Raw genomic sequence first — 21,493 nt, 5'->3', positions numbered from 1 at the left:
TGTTGTCCTGTCTCCTCAGACAGCGTACAAATCTTCTTTTGGCGGGGGTGTTGCCAACCAAACGTGCTCCTTTTACACGCTCGTTTACCAGGCAGACGGTGAGTCACGCACGTATCTAACATCTGTGCTTGCCCCGTGTGTAGCCTACCCCTTCAGAGGTCATTCTAGGCTGCGTGTGACACGCATACGTTCATTCTTGTGTTACTGGGTGCCACAGCGTAGTGCAGGTTTTTCTTTCTGCACACGTGGTCTAGGAGGGGTTGCGTGCACGTCATCTCCCTTTTTTGGGGCTCCTGTGCGTAGCGTGACCCGTCATCTTTCCCCAGGGGTTACAATCAGCCTTGCAAGAGCACTAGGGTACAATTACCATCTGGTACCCAACCCCTTTGACCCCCAATTGCCCAGGACAATAGTTTACAGCCACTCCCATACGCACATTTACATCAGTGCCATGGCTGGGAGGCGAGGATTCCGTAAGGGTGGCAAAGGTGGAAGAGCCACAAGTGGTGGCCGTGGTGGATCCGGTAGGGGACGTGGTCGTTACTTGCAGGGTGAGCCTGTCCCCCCATGTGTGGAGGACCAGTCAAGGGCACCCATAATCCCCCCCCACCCCCCTCCCGTTGAGGCTGATGTGGTTGACACCATCCATGCTCAGCCCTTGTTGGACCAGCCCATTGTGGCACCAGATCTGGCTGACTCCATGGCTGACTTCCAGGTCAGCAGGCCTATGACACGTGCGCTGGTGCACGTTGATGTCACCATGCCACGTGCATCTGGGCCAGCAAGGTCATCTGCTGCACCAAGGAGGCAGGGCGGAGAGGCTGCAGGGGCAGCTGCGGCTCCATCCACCCCAGCCCTCACACACCCAGCCAGGACAGTGCCGGTCCTAGTCCATGCTGCTGACATTCCCCCTGACACCATCACACTAGAGCCAATGCCTGCACCAACTCCCATGCTGAGTGTGCAATCCCACACTCCTGATACAAAGTCCACCAGGGCTCCTGCCCCTAGTGTCCAGAGCGGCGCAGGACACTCAGGATCACCACCACCTTCCAAGCGGAAGAGGAAGAGTGCTCGTCCGGCACAGGCTGATGCCCCAGACATGGCTACACAGTCCGGCCCGTCCAGGAAGCTCAGCTTCACGGATGACGAACTGAATGCACTTGTCGAGTATGTGTCCGCACATGACAACGAGATGGTCATTGTTGCAGGATCCAAGACCACACCTGCACAACGCCAGGCACACTGGCAGACCGTTGCGGACATCGTAAGTGCCCTTGGAATCGTGAGGCGCACAGCCAATGATTGCTATAAGCGCTGGAATGACCTAAAGCGCAGGGCAAAGAGTAAGCTGGCCTCAAGTCATGCCGCAACTCTAGTGACTGGAGGTGGGTCTCCAGTAGTAGACATGGAACTCACTCCACATGAGTCAGTCGCTGGGACCTACGTCACGGAGGAACAGATCCAAGGCGTGGGAGATCTGGCTGATTACGAGGCATTGTCCGGTGAGTGCACATGCATGTGTGTGTCATCCATGTGCATGGTGTGTGTGTGAGGGCTTCTGTTTGTGTGCCAGGTGAGAGTGTGTGCGCCTGAGTCGTATGGGTCAGCCATGTTCTTCATGCAATCCTTCCTGCGCAGCTGCATTTGGCCATAGCAGTATCCCTTCTGCCAACAGTAGACATCTAGCCCAACTGCACGCCAGTTGCCCTTGAAGTGTCACCTTGCCACAACATAGTTGCTTATTTTTCACTGTTCATTCAGTCAGATTGTTTGCATTCCCCCACTTTTACTAGGCATGTCGCTGTCCACTAGTCACATGTCTGACATGGCTATGGTAAAGTGGAGTGACTTTGTTACCTGGATATCATTTGTACACACATGTCCCTGTGCAATTGGACCATTTCAGACTGGCAGGTCCAGGTGAAAAATCTGACCTGTTAGAATTAGAAAAGCGATTACATGCGGGAACTGGACTGAATGAATAGGTGCTGCCCTCCTCTCCATCTTCACTCAATAGCAATGGTACATGCCATCTGTGTGATGGCATGTGTGTTTCACCTGGCAATCACATGCCAATGTGTGATGCCACTGCCAGGCAGCATGCAGAAAATGTGTTCATCTTCCATCTTGGTGTCATCAGTGTGTGCCATTTGCCTGCACTTCATACGCAGTGAGGGTGCATGCATGGGAGGGTTTTAGTCATGTGGGACATGTGTCAATCAAGTACTGGTTCTCTTGCTTCTCAGCCCTCATTGTGTGCCATGGTGCTAATGCCTGTTTCCATTTCTTTGTTTTTATGTCTTTGCAGGGGAAGACGCACCTGATACTGCTGGGGTTGTGGAGATGGTGCAGACCCAGGAGGGGTCCGAGGGCCGACCAACCACCAGTGAGGGACGTGGTGTGGTGGTGGGGGAGAACCCACAAGTGCTGCAGGTCGTGCTCTCAAGGGGTGTCTCTGGCTGCACCTCCCCCGAGCTGTACTCAGGTGTTGATTCGGATGAGACCTACGTGCCGTCGCAGGTGAGTGTTCCAGGGAGGGATTCTGTTCTGTCTCACCCACCTGCACCAGGGTCAGAACCCTCCATGGGGATGTCAGTGTTGGCAGCTACGCCTTTGGTGGTTACGGATGCAGGGTCACACTCCGCGACATCTGATCCTGTTCCTGGGCCAGCAGATCAGAGGGGGAATGCAGTCCTGCAGCCTCAGGCAGTGCCGGCACAGCAAGGCGCAGTTCGCCTTGCCCCAGACAGGTGTGGTGCCCGCCGACGTGGTGGCCGTACGCCACCTGGCAATACCGCATGGGAGCAATCCATTTACGGTATGGCAACCCAACAGGCTGCATCATCCGAGATGATGGCTCAGGCCATGGATAGGGTGGCCACTTCCATTGTCCCCCCAGAAAGGCTGATGGAGCGACTAGAGCAGGCAACCGACTCCATCTGCCAGTCACACAGGGAGGACATGTTGGGGTCCAACAGGGACAGGCGGGCGGCACTGGCGACTCTGCAGGAGGCCATCTCCATTGAGTCCCAGGGCCACAGGGAAGCCCTGAGGCAGGAGCTCCTTCACCTCAGGACGACTCTTGTTGAGCTTGAGGCTTCAACACACCAAAGGACAGAACAGCAGCTGGAGCGTCTCACCCGTACGCTCTCAGCTGAGATGCAGGCAACGAGGGCGGAGGTCCGGGCATCCCGTGAGTTGTTGCATGGGGACCTCCGCACACTCATCCAGAACCAGACCTACCACACCCGCATGCTTGCAGCCATGGAGGAGCAGACTAGGGCCTTGCGTGGGCTGCCTCCCATAGTGCAACCACCTCCGGATGCAGCTGCACAGGGTGATAATAGCGACAGCAGTGATACTCCCACAATAGGGTAGCCGTGTGGGCCATGAGCCCATGGAGGTGTTTTATTTTCCCAGGATCCACGCAGGTGGGTTCTGGTGTGCATCCTGTCCTCGGACCTCCTGGGTGGCCTCCCCAACCCCCCCGGGCCCATCAATGGCCATTTTTGATTGTTTCTTATTTTTATTTTTATTTTTATTTATTTTATTCCCTATTTTTTTGGGACGATTTGTTGGCTTCCGTGGTTCCTGTGGGCATACGCTGCATTGTGGCTGGGCACATGCAGGCTTGTAATGTATTTGGTTCAGATGCTTGGGTTTGAGTCACACACACCCCTCCTGCTTCCCGTTTCCATGGGCTTGCAAAGGGTGTGCCCAAGTGACAGTGAATTACACAGTGACGTTGGACTGCCATGAGCTGTGTGGGCAGTCTGTAGTCAATACTGTGTATACATTCCTAGTGCATATTGCTGTTGTGTTGTACACTGCATGTTGCATTGATGTGTAACTCATCTTCTGTGTCTACCTCCCAATTTGCAGGTCCCTTCCTCATGTCTACACAAGGACCTCTAGTCTGGAGATGGGGTCCATGTTGGCAGCAGTGCACCTACAACTCTACATGGCGCCAACACTGCACAGTTGGTAGTGGTGGGAGTGCAGGCATTTCTAGGTGGTGAGACTACTAATATGTAACATTTGTGATGTCATGTTAATGGTAGTACGTGCTCAAGTATGTTGTTGGTCCGGCATTGCTGTGAGCATTTCAGGTGTTGCAGGTTTCTAATAGGGACACTGTACATAGTGACACTAGTGTCATGTTGTGGGGATTACTTTGTTTACCTGCAAATAGCATGACATGGCACGGTGTGTCGTGTGGCGGTGCTGGGGTTGGGTTGGCTGACATGGCACTGTCCTCTTGTTGCATTTTGCAAGTGGGTATTCATTTTAGTTGCTTGAATGTGTAACTTCACAAAACTGCATTGGTGGTGTCTGTGTGGGTAGGGATGCACACATTGTGACACTTCCAGGTGAACAATCTCAGGCTGATATGGTATTCACGGTTCATTCTCCAGGCATTCAGGATCAGTGTCAGCTTGAGTCATCATTGATTGTCAGATGGAATGTGCCAGGGCAGTGTGCACTCCACAGGGGTGTGATTTCTATGTGAAGTAATTAGCCACTAGCTGTGTACGGGCTGCCTCCCCCCGTGCCCTTTACCCTCCCATGCGCAGCGGCTGTGCATGTGGTTGGGGATGTGGGGCCACCACCATGTCCTCGGCCAGGCCCCGGCGTGTTGCAACGTTGTGCAGGACACATGCTGCCACTATGATCCTGCACACTACTGGGGGAGCGTATAACAGCTGCCTGCCAGAACGGTCAAGGGAGCGAAAGTGTGACTTTAGCACTCCGAATGTGCGCTCCACTATGCCCCGGGTCGTAATGTGGGCTGTGTTATATCTTACCTCGGGTGGCGTGGTGGGGTTCCGAATTGGCGTCATCATGTGGGGGCTGAGAGGGTAGGCACTGTCCCCTGTGGAGGTGGTGATTGGTATCATTGGTGGGGTTGTGACCTTGCTCAGTATCCAACATGCATGCATGTGCAGTGGCATACATACTCACCAAGCAGCCATGTATCGCCATGCCGCCCAGCTTCTAGGTCCCGGCTTAGGGTGGACATTCGGTAAATGAAGCTGTCGTGGGTGGACCCGGGATAGTTGGCATATACTGAGGTGATGATTCCCTTGGCATTACATGCTACCTGCACGTTGATGGAATGCCAGTGCTTGCGGTTCCTATAGATGTGCTCAGATGCCCTGGGGGGACGTAGAGCCACATGGGTGCAGTCGATGGCACCTAGCACTTTGGGGAATCGTGCCACACCGTAAAAATCCAGGGCGGCAGCATGCCTTTCTGCAGGTGTTCTGGGCAGGTATATGTGCCTGCGGACTGATGGGCGTGCAGTGATGATGTTCAAGACCTGGTGTAGGCAGCGTGACTGGGTGGCCTGTGACACCCCACCCACTATGGCACTTGTCCGCTGAAATGATCCAGTGGCTAAGAAGTGCAGTACATTGAGGACCTTCTCCAGGGGGCTGAGTGCTTGGGAGCACAGGGTGGGTGATGTGAGGTCATCCTCCCACTCACTCACCAGGTCCAGTATTATGTGTGGTGGAAACCTGTACCTCCCATACACCTGGTCATCAGGCATCCCGAAAAGACTGGTTCTGGGTGTGAATATTCTGGCCCTGACTATCCTCCTCCTCCTCCTTTGGTAGCCCACTGCCACTGCTGCTAGGAACGGTATGTTCATCCTGGCGTCTGAGCTTGTTATTGTTAAAGTGCGCAAATTTATGCTTTGTGCGTGTTCTAGGCGAGCGTGTGACCCGCGCACCCCTGGAATCCAGTTCCCAGTCCAATAGCGTGTGGAAATTCCCACGCACCACGGGATACAGGTGCGCTGACGTACTTGCGTGTGTAAGTGCCCGCGCACCCATGAAATACACGTACATAGGCCAATCGCGTGTACGCGCACTTTTGTCCAATTACACGCGATGACACTCTGACGTGCAGTATTTCCACGTGTGCTCCGTCATCATGTGCTGAGTGGGGAACACCCGTGCGGGTCACGTCACAGATGCGCTTACGCGCTGAGGGACTCTGGTCCAATAGAATCGCATATGCGTGCTGACGCGCTTACGCGCTAAGGGCCTTTCCTCGGATTTCACGCTGACGTGCAGGATTTTCACGTGCCAAATCACTCCGTATCAAGCTGGCCACGCGAAAACACATGGAAGACCACGCTCCTGCCCAGAAGGCCAAGTTACTGCCCCCCAGTGCCCCGAGCAGCCTCCCACGTGCCATCTGCTGCTGCCTGCCTGCCTGCCTGCCTGCTGCCACCGTGCCCTGCCATTTGGTGCCTGCACATCAGCCATCTGCAGGGGTCCAGTTGCTGTGTCCACCCCTGCTGGAACTGAAGACTCCCGACTGGGATTACATCGCTCCACAGCCCAGCCCCAGGACCCAGTTGCCCACCCACACCTGCCTCTGGGGTTGCCATGTCGGGCACTTCCACATCTGGCACCAGTGGCAACCCCAGGCCAGAGGGGCAGAGGGGCACCAGCTTCACTGCCACCGAAGTTGGTGTCCTGGTGGAGCATGTCCTGGGGCAGTATGATGCCCTCTTTGGATCGTCCCACGCCAGCAAGGAAGGACGGGAGAGGATCTGGGCCGACTGTGTGGTTGCCATCAACGCGGAGGGGGTGGCAACCCGCAACGTCCTGAAGATCAAGAAGCGCTGGGAGGACTTGAGGTCCAGGACCCTTGTGAAGGCCCGGCGCCTCGTGGAGGGGGGCCGGGGCCGCATGAGTTCCATCCAGATGAGGGTCCTGGAACGCGTTCGCCCAGCGCTCCACGCCCAGATCCTTGAGAGGGAGGCCCGTCTGGAGTTGAGCGGTAAGTGTCCAAGCATTACTGTGTGAGACAGGGCATGTTGCGGTGTGCTGGTTCTATGATACTTGCCTGTATGTGTGCCATAGGCCATGTATGCATGTATGTGTGCAGGGACATCATGGTAATGCATGTGCGACCAGTGATGTGTGACCCACATGGTTGTTGCATGTGTTCAAATGCCGCATGGGGAGCCCTATGCAGATTTTGAACATGAGAGCATGCCAGTCTCTGTACCTGGACATGGGTGGGGGTGAGGGATGGGTGCTGATGCCAGGTACATATATGGTAGCCATGTCTGTGTGCCTGACCTGCGTGTCTGTGACTTGTGCATGCCATGGATGCATGACACATGTGTGTGACAATGCACAGATTCAGTGAAGCAGCCAAATTACCCTTGTATCCGCTGTGTTTGGTGTGTTTGGGGCCAGATGGATGTGACTGAGGTGAAGTGTGTGCATGTGATAGGCATGAGCCATGATGCATGTGAGTTACATATCATTGAATGTTTCAAGAGTCCATTGGACATGCATGGAAATGTCCATGGCATGCACCATGCCTGTTACTGTGTGTGTTTTGCCTGGACTGACCCATGTGTTGTGGAGGGACATGATGGAAGTGTACTTTGACAGTGGTGCTCATCTGCTATTCCTTCCTGTCTAGGGGACCATTGTACAGTGCCCTGATGCTTGTGTTCTTTGTCTCCCTCTACGCAGCGGCTAGTGAAGAAGAGGGCGGAGACGGCGCTGTGGAGCAAGGCGGCGGGGATGCCCCCACGGCTGCAGCGGAAGGGGTGGGTGAGCCCCCACAGGGGCCTGCTACGGTGGGAGACGGTGAGGAGCCATCCAGGTTGGTGGTTTGCACAGAGGAGGAGGAGGCCGCCACTGGGGCACACATGGGGCCTGGTGGGGGCATCCCTGCTGGTGCAAGTGGTGCAGTCCAGGGCCAGGGGCAGGAGGCAGCACAGGTCAGCGTGGAGGGGCCTGTGCATGTCGCTGTCCCTGACCCTGTGAGTGCACCACCATGCACCATCAGGGATGCCCCGTCCCAGGCCCGTCCGCAGGTAGAGGGGATGTCCATGTCACCTGACTCCCCTCCACCTGCGGACGTGGGAACCCCTGGCCGTGTGGAGAAGGTCCTGATTGGGGTCGCGATGCGCACGGCTGTGATTCGTGATGCCGTGCATGCTTCCCGGGAGGAGCACGCACGTCATCACGAAGTGCACCGTGCCGACGTGGCCCAATTGGGATCGGCCATGTTCGGGGGTTTCCTGCATGTGTTGGCCAATCTGGCGGCCCTCTCCTCCTCTGTGCAGGCTATACACCAGTCGTTCTCCTTGCCGTCTTCCGGCCCAGATGCCACCAGGGCCCCCTGTGGACCTGCCCCGACCAATGCAGCCAGCTCGGTGGGGATCCCATCCCTGCCACAGTTGGGAGTCGGAGGTCCAGCAGGGGTGGACAACACAGCAACTGGACCCCAGCAGATGGAAGATGTGACAGCATCATCGGGCAGGGCACGTGCACGACGGCGTCGGTGGTTTCCAACAGCCTGGATGCCGTCGTGCTGGCAGAGGCAGTGGCGTCGGAGGCAGCAGCAGGCTCGACGTGGGAGGCATCATGGCTCGGGGCCATCAAGATCAGAGGGGCAGGCATCGGCCGGAGGGCAGGGCAACCCTGGGATGGTGGTGTCTTCCGTGTGGGAGCAGTTGGTCCAGCGGATAGGTGCGGAGCGGCAGCGGGCGGAAGAGGAGCGGCTCACCATGGTCAGGGCGGAGTTCTCCATGCGTCGGGCGTTGAGGCGGGCTGAGTGCCTCGAGGAAGCTCGCAGGGAGTTTGAGCTGGACATGGGGTTATCCCTGCGAGACCTCGGGGCCAGGACAGAGTCCCGCCTCCAGGACATCGACATGGAGTTCGATGATGCCCTGGCCAGCAACATCACCGAGTGAGCCGCAGGACTTGCCCGCTGCCTTTGTATATAGTTATTTAGTTAGTTAGTGTTAGGTTTCCTTTATTAATTTTTATTTTTTTGGACCGCTCGGACAATGGCCACTTTTTTGTATATATTATTTTCATTAGGTAGTAGTAGGTTTCATTTATGGTGTTGGGCTCATGGACCCTGGAATATTCGTGTATATAGTTTGCTTTTTGAAGAAACATTTTTTTTATTAATTATTGTGTTCACCATGAGGAAATGGTTTTTCATTATTTTCCTTCCACATGATATTGCTTTGGACAACATTTGTTTTTGGATTACTTTGTTTTTTTTATTTTTACATTTGTTCTCGGACATGGACCATTTATTTTGTTATCCCCATTGTTGTATGTTTGATTTGTTTACTTATTTTTCATCTTTAATACATGTTTTTTTAACTTTCACTTGTGGTATTTTCTTATTGGTTTCATACATGTCATGATATGGGTTTTGACATTCACTTGCACCCATTGTGTATGTGTGTGTGACGGACATGTGTTCATTTACAGACTTGCCATTGGGGTTGTATCATGTAATTGCATTCACTATGTGGGTGGATGCAATCCTTGCCTGGGTGTTTGTGCTGGGTATGCTGCCCATTACTGCCATGATTGAGTATCGTCAGGACCTGGGGGCAGGGGGACATGTGTGGGTGCCTGGTGGAGGCTGCCCCTGGTGGCTGGGGGGTGGGGGTGGTGGGAGACATGGGTGGGGGCCTGGTGGAGGCTGCCCCTGGTGGCTGGCGGTGGTGGGAGACATGGGTGGGGGCCTGGTGGAGGATGCCCCTGCACTGCTGGGGGGTGGGGGTGGTGGGTGACATGGGTGGGGGCCTGGTGGAGGGTGCCCCTGGTGGCTGGGGGGTGGGGGTGGTGGGTGACATGGGTGGGGGCCTGGTGGAGGGTGCCCCTGGTGGCTGGGGGGTGGGGGGTGACATGAGCAGGTGTGCAGGGTAGTCCCCTGTGGTGTGTGCTGCCTGCAGGGGCCGTGGAGGGTGTACAGGTAATACCTGGGAGCACACAGCCAAATCGCATGTGGAACTTCCCGCGCACCCCTGCAATCCACGTACCCTGCCTAATCGCGTGTGGAACTTCCCGCGCACCCCTGAAATCCACGTACCCGGCCAAATCGCGTGTGGAACTTCCCGCGCACCCCTGAAATCCATGTACCCGGCCAAATCGCGTGTGTAACTTCCCGCGCACCCCTGAAATCCACGTACCCTGACAAATCGCGTGTGGTACTTCCCGCGCACCCCTGAAATCCACATACCCTGACTAATCGCGTGTGGAACTTCCCACGCACCCCTGCAATCCACGTACCCTGCCTAATCGCGTGTGGAACTTCCCGCGCACCCCTGAAATCCACGAACCCGGCCAAATCGCGTGTTGTACTTCCCGCGCACCCCTGAAATCCACGTACACGGCCAAATCGCGTGTGGAACTTCCTGCGCACCCCTGCAATCCACGTACCCTGCCAAATCGCGTGTGGAACTTCCCGCGCACCCCTGTAATCCACGTACCCTGACTAATCGAGTGTGGAACTTCCTGCGCACCCCTGAAATCCACATACCCGGCCAAATCGCGTGTGGAACTTCCCGCGCACCCCTGAAAGTCACGTACCCTGCCTAATCGCGTGTGGAACTTCCCGCGCACCCCTGCAATCCACGTACCCTGCCTAATCGCGTGTGGAACTTCCCGCGCACCCCTGAAATCCACGTACACGGCCAAATCGCGTGTGGAACTTCCCGCGCACCCCTGAAATCCACGTACCCTGCCTAATCGCGTGTGGAACTTCCCGCGCACCCCTGTAATCCACGTACCCTGACTAATCGCATGTGGAACTTCCCGCGCACCCCTGAAATCCACGTACCCGGCCAAATCGCGTGTGGAACTGCCCGTGCACCCCTGAAATCCACGTACCCTGCCTAATCGCGTGTGGAACTTCCCGCGCACCCCTGCAATCCACGTACCCTGCCTAATCGCGTGTGGAACTTCCCGCGCACCCCTGAAATCCACATACACGGCCAAATCGCGTGTGGAACTTCCCGCGCACCCCTGCAATCCACGTACCCTGCCTAATCGCGTGTGGAACTTCCCGCGCACCCCTGAAATCCACGTACCCGGCCAAATCGCGTGTGGAACTTCCCGCGCACCCCTGTAATCCACGTACCCTGACTAATCGCGTGTGGAACTTCCCGCGCACCCCTGAAATCCACGTACCCGGCCAAATCGCGTGTGGAACTTCCCGCGCACCCCTGTAATCCACGTACCCTGACTAATCGCGTGTGGAACTTCCCGCGCACCCCTGAAATCCACGTACCCGGCCAAATCGCGTGTGGAACTTCCCGCGCACCCCTGAAATCCACGTACCCTGCCTAATCGCGTGTGGAACTTCCCGCGCACCCCTGAAATCCACGTACCCGGCCAAATCGCGTGTGGAACTTCCCGCGCACCCCTGCAATCCACGTACCCTGCCTAATCGCGTGTGGAACTTCCCGCGCACCCCTGAAATCCACGTACCCGGCCAAATCGCGTGTGGAACTTCCCACGCACCCCTGAAATCCATGTACCCGGCCAAATCGCGTGTGTAACTTCCCGCGCACCCCTGAAATCCACGTACCCTGACAAATCGCGTGTGGTACTTCCCGCGCACCCCTGAAATCCACATACCCTGACTAATCGCGTGTGGAACTTCCCGCGCACCCCTGCCATCCACGTACCCTGCCTAATCGCGTGTGGAACTTCCCGCGCACCCCTGAAATCCACGAACACGGCCAAATCGCGTGTTGTACTTCCCGCGCACCCCTGAAATCCACGTACACGGCCAAATCGCGTGTGGAACTTCCTGCGCACCCCTGCAATCCACGTACCCTGCCAAATCGCGTGTGGAACTTCCCGCGCACCCCTGTAATCCACGTACCCTGACTAATCGAGTGTGGAACTTCCCGCGCACCCCTGAAATCCACATACCCGGCCAAATCGCGTGTGGAACTTCCCGCGCACCCCTGAAAGTCACGTACCCTGCCTAATCGCGTGTGGAACTTCCCGCGCACCCCTGCAATCCACGTACCCTGCCTAATCGCGTGTGGAACTTCCCGCGCACCCCTGAAATCCACGTACACGGCCAAATCGCGTGTGGAACTTCCCGCGCACCCCTGAAACCCACGTACCCGGCCAAATCGCGTGTGGAACTGCCCGCGCACCCCTGAAATCCACGTACCCTGCCTAATCGCGTGTGGAACTTCCCGCGCACCCCTGCAATCCACGTACCCTGACTAATCGCGTGTGGAACTTCCCGCGCACCCCTGAAATCCACGTACACGGCCAAATCGCGTGTGGAACTTCCCGCGCACCCCTGCAATCCACGTACCCTGCCTAATCGCGTGTGGAACTTCCCGCGCACCCCTGAAATCCACGTACCCGGCCAAATCGCGTGTGGAACTTCCCGCGCACCCCTGTAATCCACGTACCCTGACTAATCGCGTGTGGAACTTCCCGCGCACCCCTGAAATCCACGTACCTGGCCAAATCGCGTGTGGAACTTCCCGCGCACCCCTGTAATCCACGTACCCTGACTAATCGCGTGTGGAACTTCCCGCGCACCCCTGAAATCCATGTACCCGGCCAAATCGCGTGTGGAACTTCCCGCGCACCCCTGAAATCCACGTACCCTGCCTAATCGCGTGTGGAACTTCCCGCGCACCCCTGAAATCCACGTACCCGGCCAAATCGCGTGTGGAACTTCCCGCGCACCCCTGAAATCCACGTACCCTGCCTAATCGCGTGTGGAACTTCCCGCGCACCCCTGAAATCCACGTACCCGGCCATATCGCGTGTGGAACTTCCCGCGCACCCCTGCAATCCACGTACCCTGACAAATCGCGTGTGGTACTTCCCACGCACCCCTGTAATCCACGTACCCGGCCAATTCGCGTGTGAGACTTCCCGCGCACCCCGGTATACACGCACACGTTTTTTTTCTGTCAGCGCGTGTCTGTGTTTGTGGGTACCCCTTTGCACGTCATTTGTCCTGGAGGGCCACAGTATTGGCCATTCATCATGGCTGTATATAGGTGCTATTTGTTGGCGCACCTTTTGGCGCACATTTCTTCCAGGCGCAGAGACGCTACCGCCTGCTTTCTTGTGGCGGTCGTGTTTGTGCCTGTACGCTGGTTTGAGCGTGCGCTTTTTTGCCCTATTCTATTCCATGAATACGTGTTGTAGGCGAGCGTGTGGGCGTTCCGCGCACTTGTACCCTGTGCTTCCCCCGTGACGCCCACATTTTGGCAAGTTGTTCCCCATTCCGAGTGGTACGCCCCGTGTTCCGCCTACTTTTGTTGTGTGCGCCGCGCTATGTGCGATTTTCGCTGTGGCCTGTGCGATTTTCGCTGTGACCTGGCGCACGCTGTTTGATGGCCTGTGCGCCAACGTGCGCCGCGCACTTTTTTATCGCACATCCGCTGGTTTTCTCGCGCACGGACTTCCATGAATCGATGTGCGCTGCTTTTCGTGCGATTTTCGCACTTGCACTGCGATTTTCGCTATTCCACTGCGAATCGCACGTTTTTGCCCACTTGCGCCGCGCTAAGTATTCCATGAATCGGCCTGTATATGTTCTGAAATGGAATATACCACAAGAACATAAATTGGCTTCCAACATAATTACCTCACAGACACAACATAACTGAGAACAAGACCAGACCCACTGAATACATAGGACTTATCTTACCAGAAATAGTAAGTGTACTTCATTTTACTCATATATTTATAAACTTTCTGTATTAGATTAAAAAATATATTATCTTTTCTTTTTTTTTCTCACAGAAATGTCTAGTACTCTGGAATGGCTAGAGGACAATTTCCCACATGAAGAAATGTCACAAGATAGTGAAACTAATGGTAAACACTTTATAATATAAACCATTTAAATATTATTATTTTGTATACATTTAACATATATATATTTTATACAGAGCATAACAAAATAGAAACTACCTCTGAAGAAGCTGTTATGGAAAACACGATTGACAACATAAAAGAAAAAAATTGATTTACTGTTGACCAATTTTAATAATTTGAAAACTTTTGTTGAAGATCATTTTAAAACAAAAACGTCATACCATTGCCCCACATGTACTTGTCCCTCCTCACCATATCCCAGTCAATTATCCCCAAACCCTCTCCATAATCCAAAACGTTTTGATGAGATTTCCATCCCTTCCTCACCTAATACCAATCATGTTGAAACCCCAAATTCTTCTGTTTTTGTTTCTGTTTCTGCCTCACCTTCTCTGTCATAAATTATTAATATATGTTAAATAAAGTTTAATTTTTATATTGTATTGTGAACAGTTTCCGTTTTTTTTAAAAAACAATAAAAGTGTCCGCGGACAGTGCGAGTGTTCTGAAATGTTCGTACATAAACGAAAATGGAGGTGTCCTGAAGAACACCACACATGTTCGTACTGTTCGCTAGCAAGTTGAAACTGTTCTAAGAAACACACGTGGTGTCCTGAAATGTTCGTAAAGAAACAAAAATTAAAGTGTTCTAAAGAACACTATATCTGTCCGTAATGTTCGCTATCAACTTAAAACTGTCCTAAGAACACAATTGGTGTCCTGAAATGTTCGTAAATAAACAAAAATGATGTGTCCTGAACAACAGTACAACTGTTTGTAGTGTTCGCTACCCAATTGAAAGTGTTCTAAGAACACAATTGGTGTCCTGAAATGTTCATACATAAACTAAATTACACGTGTCCTGAAGAACACTATATCTGTCCTTACTGTTCGCTACCAAGTTTAAACTGTTCTAAGAACACACGCGGTGTCCTGAAATGTTCGTTTCACGTGTGACGCACTTTTAATTACTTCAGAACCCGAACAGTGTCCGTAGGACATCAATGCGCATGCGCTAACCAATCTCCGTGCACTTGGTGTCCTGCGGACAGGCGCTTCCTTCGCAGACTAGTTCGCAAACAGATCATATGACCGCGCCCACGCTCATCGTGTGTCCTGAAATGCGGACACTGTTCGTGTCCCCGAACAATTTAAAAGTACATTTTCAGTTAATCCATAATATTTTTCAATAAATTCTCACCATGCCACAAGTCCCACATAGCAATCTTGAGTTTCTATATACCTTTTGAAACTTTCCGATCCTTTTTTTGTGTTCGATCTGTCCGCGCACAGTGCGCATGTCCGCGGACTGCGCACAAGCACCCCTATAAAAGACCACGCCCAAGAGCTTATTGCCATTGTGTTTCTGGCTGTTCTTCAGAACACAGTGATTTTTGCTGCCACCTGCAGACTACACCATCATCGACATGGCATCCTTGGCTGCTGAACTGCCACTTGGTGCTGCACCTGCTTCAGCACCACCACCACCCCCTCCACCACCACCACCTCCCCAAGGGCCTGAAGAGGGGAACAGGACTGAGGATGCGGGGGAGGAAGAAGAAGATGATGAGAATGAGGTAGAGGAAATCCCTACTACACGCACTAGGCGTGAGTCTTGGGTGTGGCGGTTATTTACCATTCATGGGAATGGTCCTAAGGCTCGTGCGAACCATGTTACCTGCAATGAGTGCAAAATGATACTCAGTCGAGGGAAGCACAGTAACTACAGCTTTGGGACCACTACTATGAAGCGACACCTGAGGTCATTTCACTCTGGGGCTATTCGCAGGGTTGTACCTTGCGAAGAACGTAGCAGGTTGATTTCCTCTACTTCATCCTCTGTTTCTGATCCTGTCACCACAAGGACCACCTCTGTGGGACAGCGTCTTTCTCAAGCTGCCTCACAGGCCATACAGAATGCTGATGACCCTTACCTTTTGAGGGTCACAGTTGTATGTATGTACTGTGACACAGTACTCTGCAGGGGGGAGCGACTTCGGAGTGCTTTTGAGACTATCGTCTCAGAGCACGAGAAGACCTGCTCACTACCCAAATAAAACCCACTCTACATCTTCCTCTCTCAGCTCGCCCTTTCGTATCCCTGTGGTTGGTGTCCCCCCCTTTACCCTCCTTTACCCTCCTCTCCTAGTGTGTCGTGTCTGAAAAACCAAAAAAAATACAAAATTACAAAAATCAAAAAAAAATAAGGCTCTTTTCAGAGCCGCCTTTCCCAGTTAAAAAATAGAAGTGAAAATAAATGAAGCAGGGCTCTTTGTATTTTTTAGAAGTCCGCGAACAGTTCGCGAACATTAAAAAAATTGGGTTACTACTCCATCACAAACATTGTAATTTTCTCTGGAAAGAAGTGGTGGCTCTGAAAAGAGCCTTTGGGTGGTGTTTGTAAGTCAAAAATTGTAAATGCTTAACATCTACTTCAAAAACGTTGTTGTAATTCCAAAAAAGGTCGCAATGCATTTTGTACATTTCTCAGAAAAATCTGATTGCCAGCATAAGTAAGATGGACTCCATCTCTGCGAAAAATGTATGTACTACAAAACATAATATTTTCATTGTGAAAAGAAGACATGCCAAAATGTCTTAGAAAGCCACAAACAGCCTTATTAACATTGCGCCTTGCTTTTTCCATTTGTGGACCAAATGAAGAAGAACGAAGCCACATTTGTCTCTGCGCAATCCGTGAAAATATCACTTGAGAATTAGGAAACATGTCCATAACCTTCCTCAGTCCTTCTTTCATAGCAAATTGCAAAAGAATTCCAGTCACATGCCCTAAACTGTTCCCTCCACAATGAATTACACTTATGTCTGGATGTTGCTCTGTCTCCAAAGTAGCACAGAGAGGTAGCAAATCCAACCACTTCATTCCACGTACTCCATGCCAGTGTACTTCCACATGTGGGAATCCAAGATCTACAGCTACTCCACAGCTTTCTGCATGCACCTTCAACCAATGTATCCACGAATCTCCTAAAATCCAAACAATCTGTTTTCTGAAACACACAGCCATAGCTATCTTTTGTTCTCTCAGCAAAAAGAGTATCTCAGAAAATCTCTCCTGGCACAACACACCCACCAAACTTTCCTGACCAATCCCTTTCAGTGCTTATTCTCATTTGCATGACTTCTGAACCCAAAAATCCCTGGATGTAACTCCCGATGTCTGGGAAATACCGCCATGTCCGCGGACATATCGTAATATGAACAGCCCTTCTACCATTTCGACTACACTCTCTCTGCCATTCCCTCATTGGATGTACCTCAAAAATCACATGACCATGCACCAATCACATTCAGGACCTCTACATCTAACTGCATCATCATAGATCAGCACTGCAAATGTACTCTGAATCTCTCTGAGTACAAGTGTCATATCATTGGCAAGCAGCATCTACCACAAATACTGTACAAGTCTTCAAGATTTCTACTTGCAGCTCCATGCATATCCATATGCATGAACACAAACTTCAGGTATGCATATTTGCTGTATAGTAGATGACATAGCTCTCAACCATTTTTGTTTTACAGGCGGGTGAAATCACCCGATTTTGTTTTTAGCGGGTGAGACGCCCATTGGAATGAATGGGCGTGCAGGAGGCTTGGCGGGTGAGTCTGCCCTTTACAAGGCGTGTGACACCCGCCAAAAGCGTGTGAGTTGAGAGCTGTGGTAGATGAACACATTTTCAAACAGACTTTTACCTTGTAAAATCTGTAAAATGAATTTACTGTACTTTTTTCAATTTCCTAAAATCAACTATCACTTATACACCTTTATACTTTTTACTTTCTTTATACACACACACTCAAATCATGTTAAACTAACATTTTTTAAATGAAATATATAGACTACATATATTCAAACAAAATTGCATGCAAACACAATCTATGTTTAAACCTTTATAAAAATACTTATACAATTTCATATTTTTTGTTTTTATTTATTTATTTACTTAATTACTTTAAATTAGACATGACATTGAGGCGCTATTACCTAGAACAGTTTACTTACAGAAATAGTGGTATTCACTAATATATTATAAATTTCACAAGACATAGTAAAGATTTTTTATTTTTGCTACAGTTAGTCATTCAATACAATTTGTTCATTAAGAGCATATCATATGTACTGAACTGATGCAATGTATCCTATGCAAATAAATTAGTTTAATGGTTTTACAGAAGGCACTGAGGATTTCAATTAAAAAAATCAATATCTAAATTAAAAACAGTGCTATATACAAACAAAGTTACTAATTCGAAGCTTTTACAGTTGCAGTGAAGACCAGTTTCCTAAAAAGAAGCAGCCGAATTCGAAGAAGAAAGAAAAACTAAGAAGTTACCTGTTAATTTTAAAAAAAAAGTAAGTAAAATATCACCATAATATTTATATTATTAATCAAATATACTATAACATTAATACCAGCTATTTTGGTTTCTTAAAAAAGAGATTTTGTACCATTTTGTCCAAAAATTTCCATGTCGTAAACAGCGATTTACAACCAGAATGGCCCACAAATTTCTATTTTTGGACACACAAATTAGCTAACTGAACCACTACAATTTTCATATTATAGAACAAACAACTGTTTTAATTGTATACATTAGATTTACTATTTGTACTTTTCCACACCACTAGCTTACTTTTTTTTGTCATCTGAACCCCAGTTTAGTGACACATAAATTCAAGAATACCTATCCCTACTAGTTTTAGTTCCCAATGCACAATCACACACCATTACATACATCTTTATCATCTTACTCAAACACTCATGCACACAGCACACATACATTCCAGAACACCCCAACCCATATCTTCTTTATTTTTTTCAACAGACCCTAAAGAATGCCTACCAAAAGACAACTCCGTAGAAAGCAACGCAAAATTAGAGCAAATGAAAATAAAGGTGTCCAACATAAGCATCCATCTCTAGCAGAATTTGTAAAAAAAGTTGAAACAAAACAGCTAATACAATCATTTAGTGAAACACAAGAAGTTTCAAGTACAACAACTTCTCTTCCTCTATCAAAATGTAAAACAAACCAAAAAACAATTAACAGAAAATCAGCTATCAGTACAGATAAAACTACTTCTTCAAATTGTAATATAGTGCAAAGTAAGCATACCAAGAAAAGTATTTTAGCCAAAATATACCGTCACAAAGTCCTTCAAAATCTTATAAAAACAGGAGAGAAATCAGGTTCAAAGCTTAAAACCTATCGTAGGAAATTAATCTTAGAAGCATTGATGGACATTGCAATTCTTCTCAAAAGAAATTTATTTATTTTACTGTTAAACAAAATGAAACCACTAACAAAACTAATAACTAAATTACAAAAAAGACTTCTCAATAAGCGAAATGTCAACAGAAAGAACTTCTTAAGTATCTGCGGAGGTGAATGGAATCACACTACGAGCACAGAACCATATTTTAATGAGGAAGCGTACAAACAAAAGCAAACAAATACAATTGCCATAAATAGCAGTGGTTGAGGTTATGAAAAAGTGAATAATACCATAATGGAACAAGAAGTACTCCTTACAAAAATATGCCCTGAAAACTTAGAATTACCCCTCCATTCAACTGAATCAGAACGTCTAGTGTAAAAATGGCCATGCACGTCAATGTGTAACATTCCCAAACAATGTTTCAAATCTTTACACCAATTCCTCAATAAATATGTAAAAAGCAAAGACAAAATCAAAATTATATTACTGCAAAATATAGATACCTGTCCAGTGCGCAAGTACACAGGACTACAAGGACATTCATTGGCCTGCATTACAGGACCTACTTGTAAAACCACTTTCCATGATATCAAAAGGATATCAACACATCATTCAACTATAAGAAATCTAGTCTATAAACTGTACTATGCTAAAAGTCCTGCTTTAGCACTAGCAAAGTTAAATAACATCCTTCTACATGGTACAGCAAAAGACCTACTTGAAGAAATTCACTATATCCAGAAAAAATATTTTGGAAGTGAAAGCCATCTACAGAATGAAATAGCTTTAAACCAATTAAGCAACAATTCTACACATGGCAACCTTTTGCTAAACACATGCAAAAAAGAAATACTAAAATTTAAAAGTACATCAGCTGAAGTACCAAACCATGTATGTGTATGTTGCCGTAGAATTTTTTATAAAAGTAACACAAAAACTGTGGACCTATCATACAAAATAGAAGACAATGAAGATTCTAAATGGTTTGAATTAGCTCTCTACCTTCTAGCAGAAAACAAATATGAAATAACTGAGCCCTTAATACTTTGCAGTTATTGCACTACAAAAACTTGACAACAACCAAACTCCTTCACGTTCTATCACAAATAATTTGGAATTATACCCAGTACCAAAACCTCTACAATAACTTAATTTATATGAGAGCATCATAATTCAAATAGTACACCCATTTCAAGCAATAATACGCCTTCCACAAAAAACAGCAAAATTACCTCCCTCTGAATTGGTAAAAGGCATTCGTGGAAAAGTAGTTTATTTACCATTAAATCTAAAAGAAAATGTGCATACTCTAGGAGTGCAACGTCCAATGCAGCAATCTTTAATTATATTAGTAAATGGAGTACCTACAAAAGACAAAAAATATGGCAACAGCTGGTAGATTTATATAAAGTTAGACAAGCCTTCCAATATCTTAAAGAGAATAATGAATATTACAAAGAAATTAATATTGAAGAAAACTTGAAAGATACAACTGAAATAATTCAAGAAACACAAGAAGCTGGTCAATTTGAGCTACTAGATCCTGCTACAATATCAAATACTTTAGACCATTATACAATTCATCCTTTGCACTGTAATGACACCGTACAAGATGTACTAGAAACTTACCAAATGCGTCAAACAAAAGGATTGCCAATCAGTATATGGGAAAAAAGTATAGAAGCACGTGCTTTTCCTCTACTCTTTCCAACTGGCAAAGGAGGAAGGTATGATGATAGACCTATTCAAATATCAGCTTCAGAATACCGCTCATTACGGATGTATTCTGAAGATCCCAGATTTAGACAAAATGTGGAATACATATTCCACCTACTCTTTGAAAGTGAACTAGCAACTTTATGTTACGCAGTTGCACACATATTAAAATCAGGATCACACTTTCAAAATATGACAGCTACACAATTATTAGAGAAAGTGCAACAAAAGGATGAGGTCTTACAATCAAATATTACAAATCTATTAGCAAATATGCATGGTACTAAAGAGTACTGGTTTCGACGTCATGGAGATGTACGTTGTATGATCAGAAACCTTGGCCCACCCACTTGGTTTGTTACATTAAGTTGTGCAGAATATGCATGGGAAGATTTACATGATTTCCTACGCATATCAAATAAAAACAAAACAAACATAGATATTCTAACACCTGGAGAACTTTGTTCTTTGGATCCTGTTAATGTTTCAAGATATTTTCACCATCGCTTCATTGCTATGCTACATTTTATTTGTAATAAAACTGTTCCTCCCCTTGGAGAAGTGCAACACTTCTTTTGGAGAAAAGAATACCAAGCCAGAGGAGCAGCACATATCCAAATGCTTTTATGGATTAAAGATGCTCCTAAATTTGGTCAAGACAGTGATGCCACTGTTTTACATTTTATTGAAAAATATGTCACTTGTGAAATTCCATCAGAAGCCACAAATAGTGATCTTTGTGCACAGATTTTACAATTTCAAAGACACAAATGTGGAAAATATTGTCGACGCAAATACAAAAACAAAGGCAAATACTACACCAAATGCCGATTTGGTTTCCCTAGACCAGTTACAAATACAGGTCAAGTAAACA

The sequence above is a fragment of the Ambystoma mexicanum genome, chromosome 1q (genome assembly GCF_040938575.1).
Source record: "Ambystoma mexicanum isolate Mex_15411 chromosome 1q, UKY_AmexF1_1, whole genome shotgun sequence".
Taxonomy (NCBI): domain Eukaryota; kingdom Metazoa; phylum Chordata; class Amphibia; order Caudata; family Ambystomatidae; genus Ambystoma; species Ambystoma mexicanum.
This window is presented reverse-complemented; position numbering follows the sequence as displayed.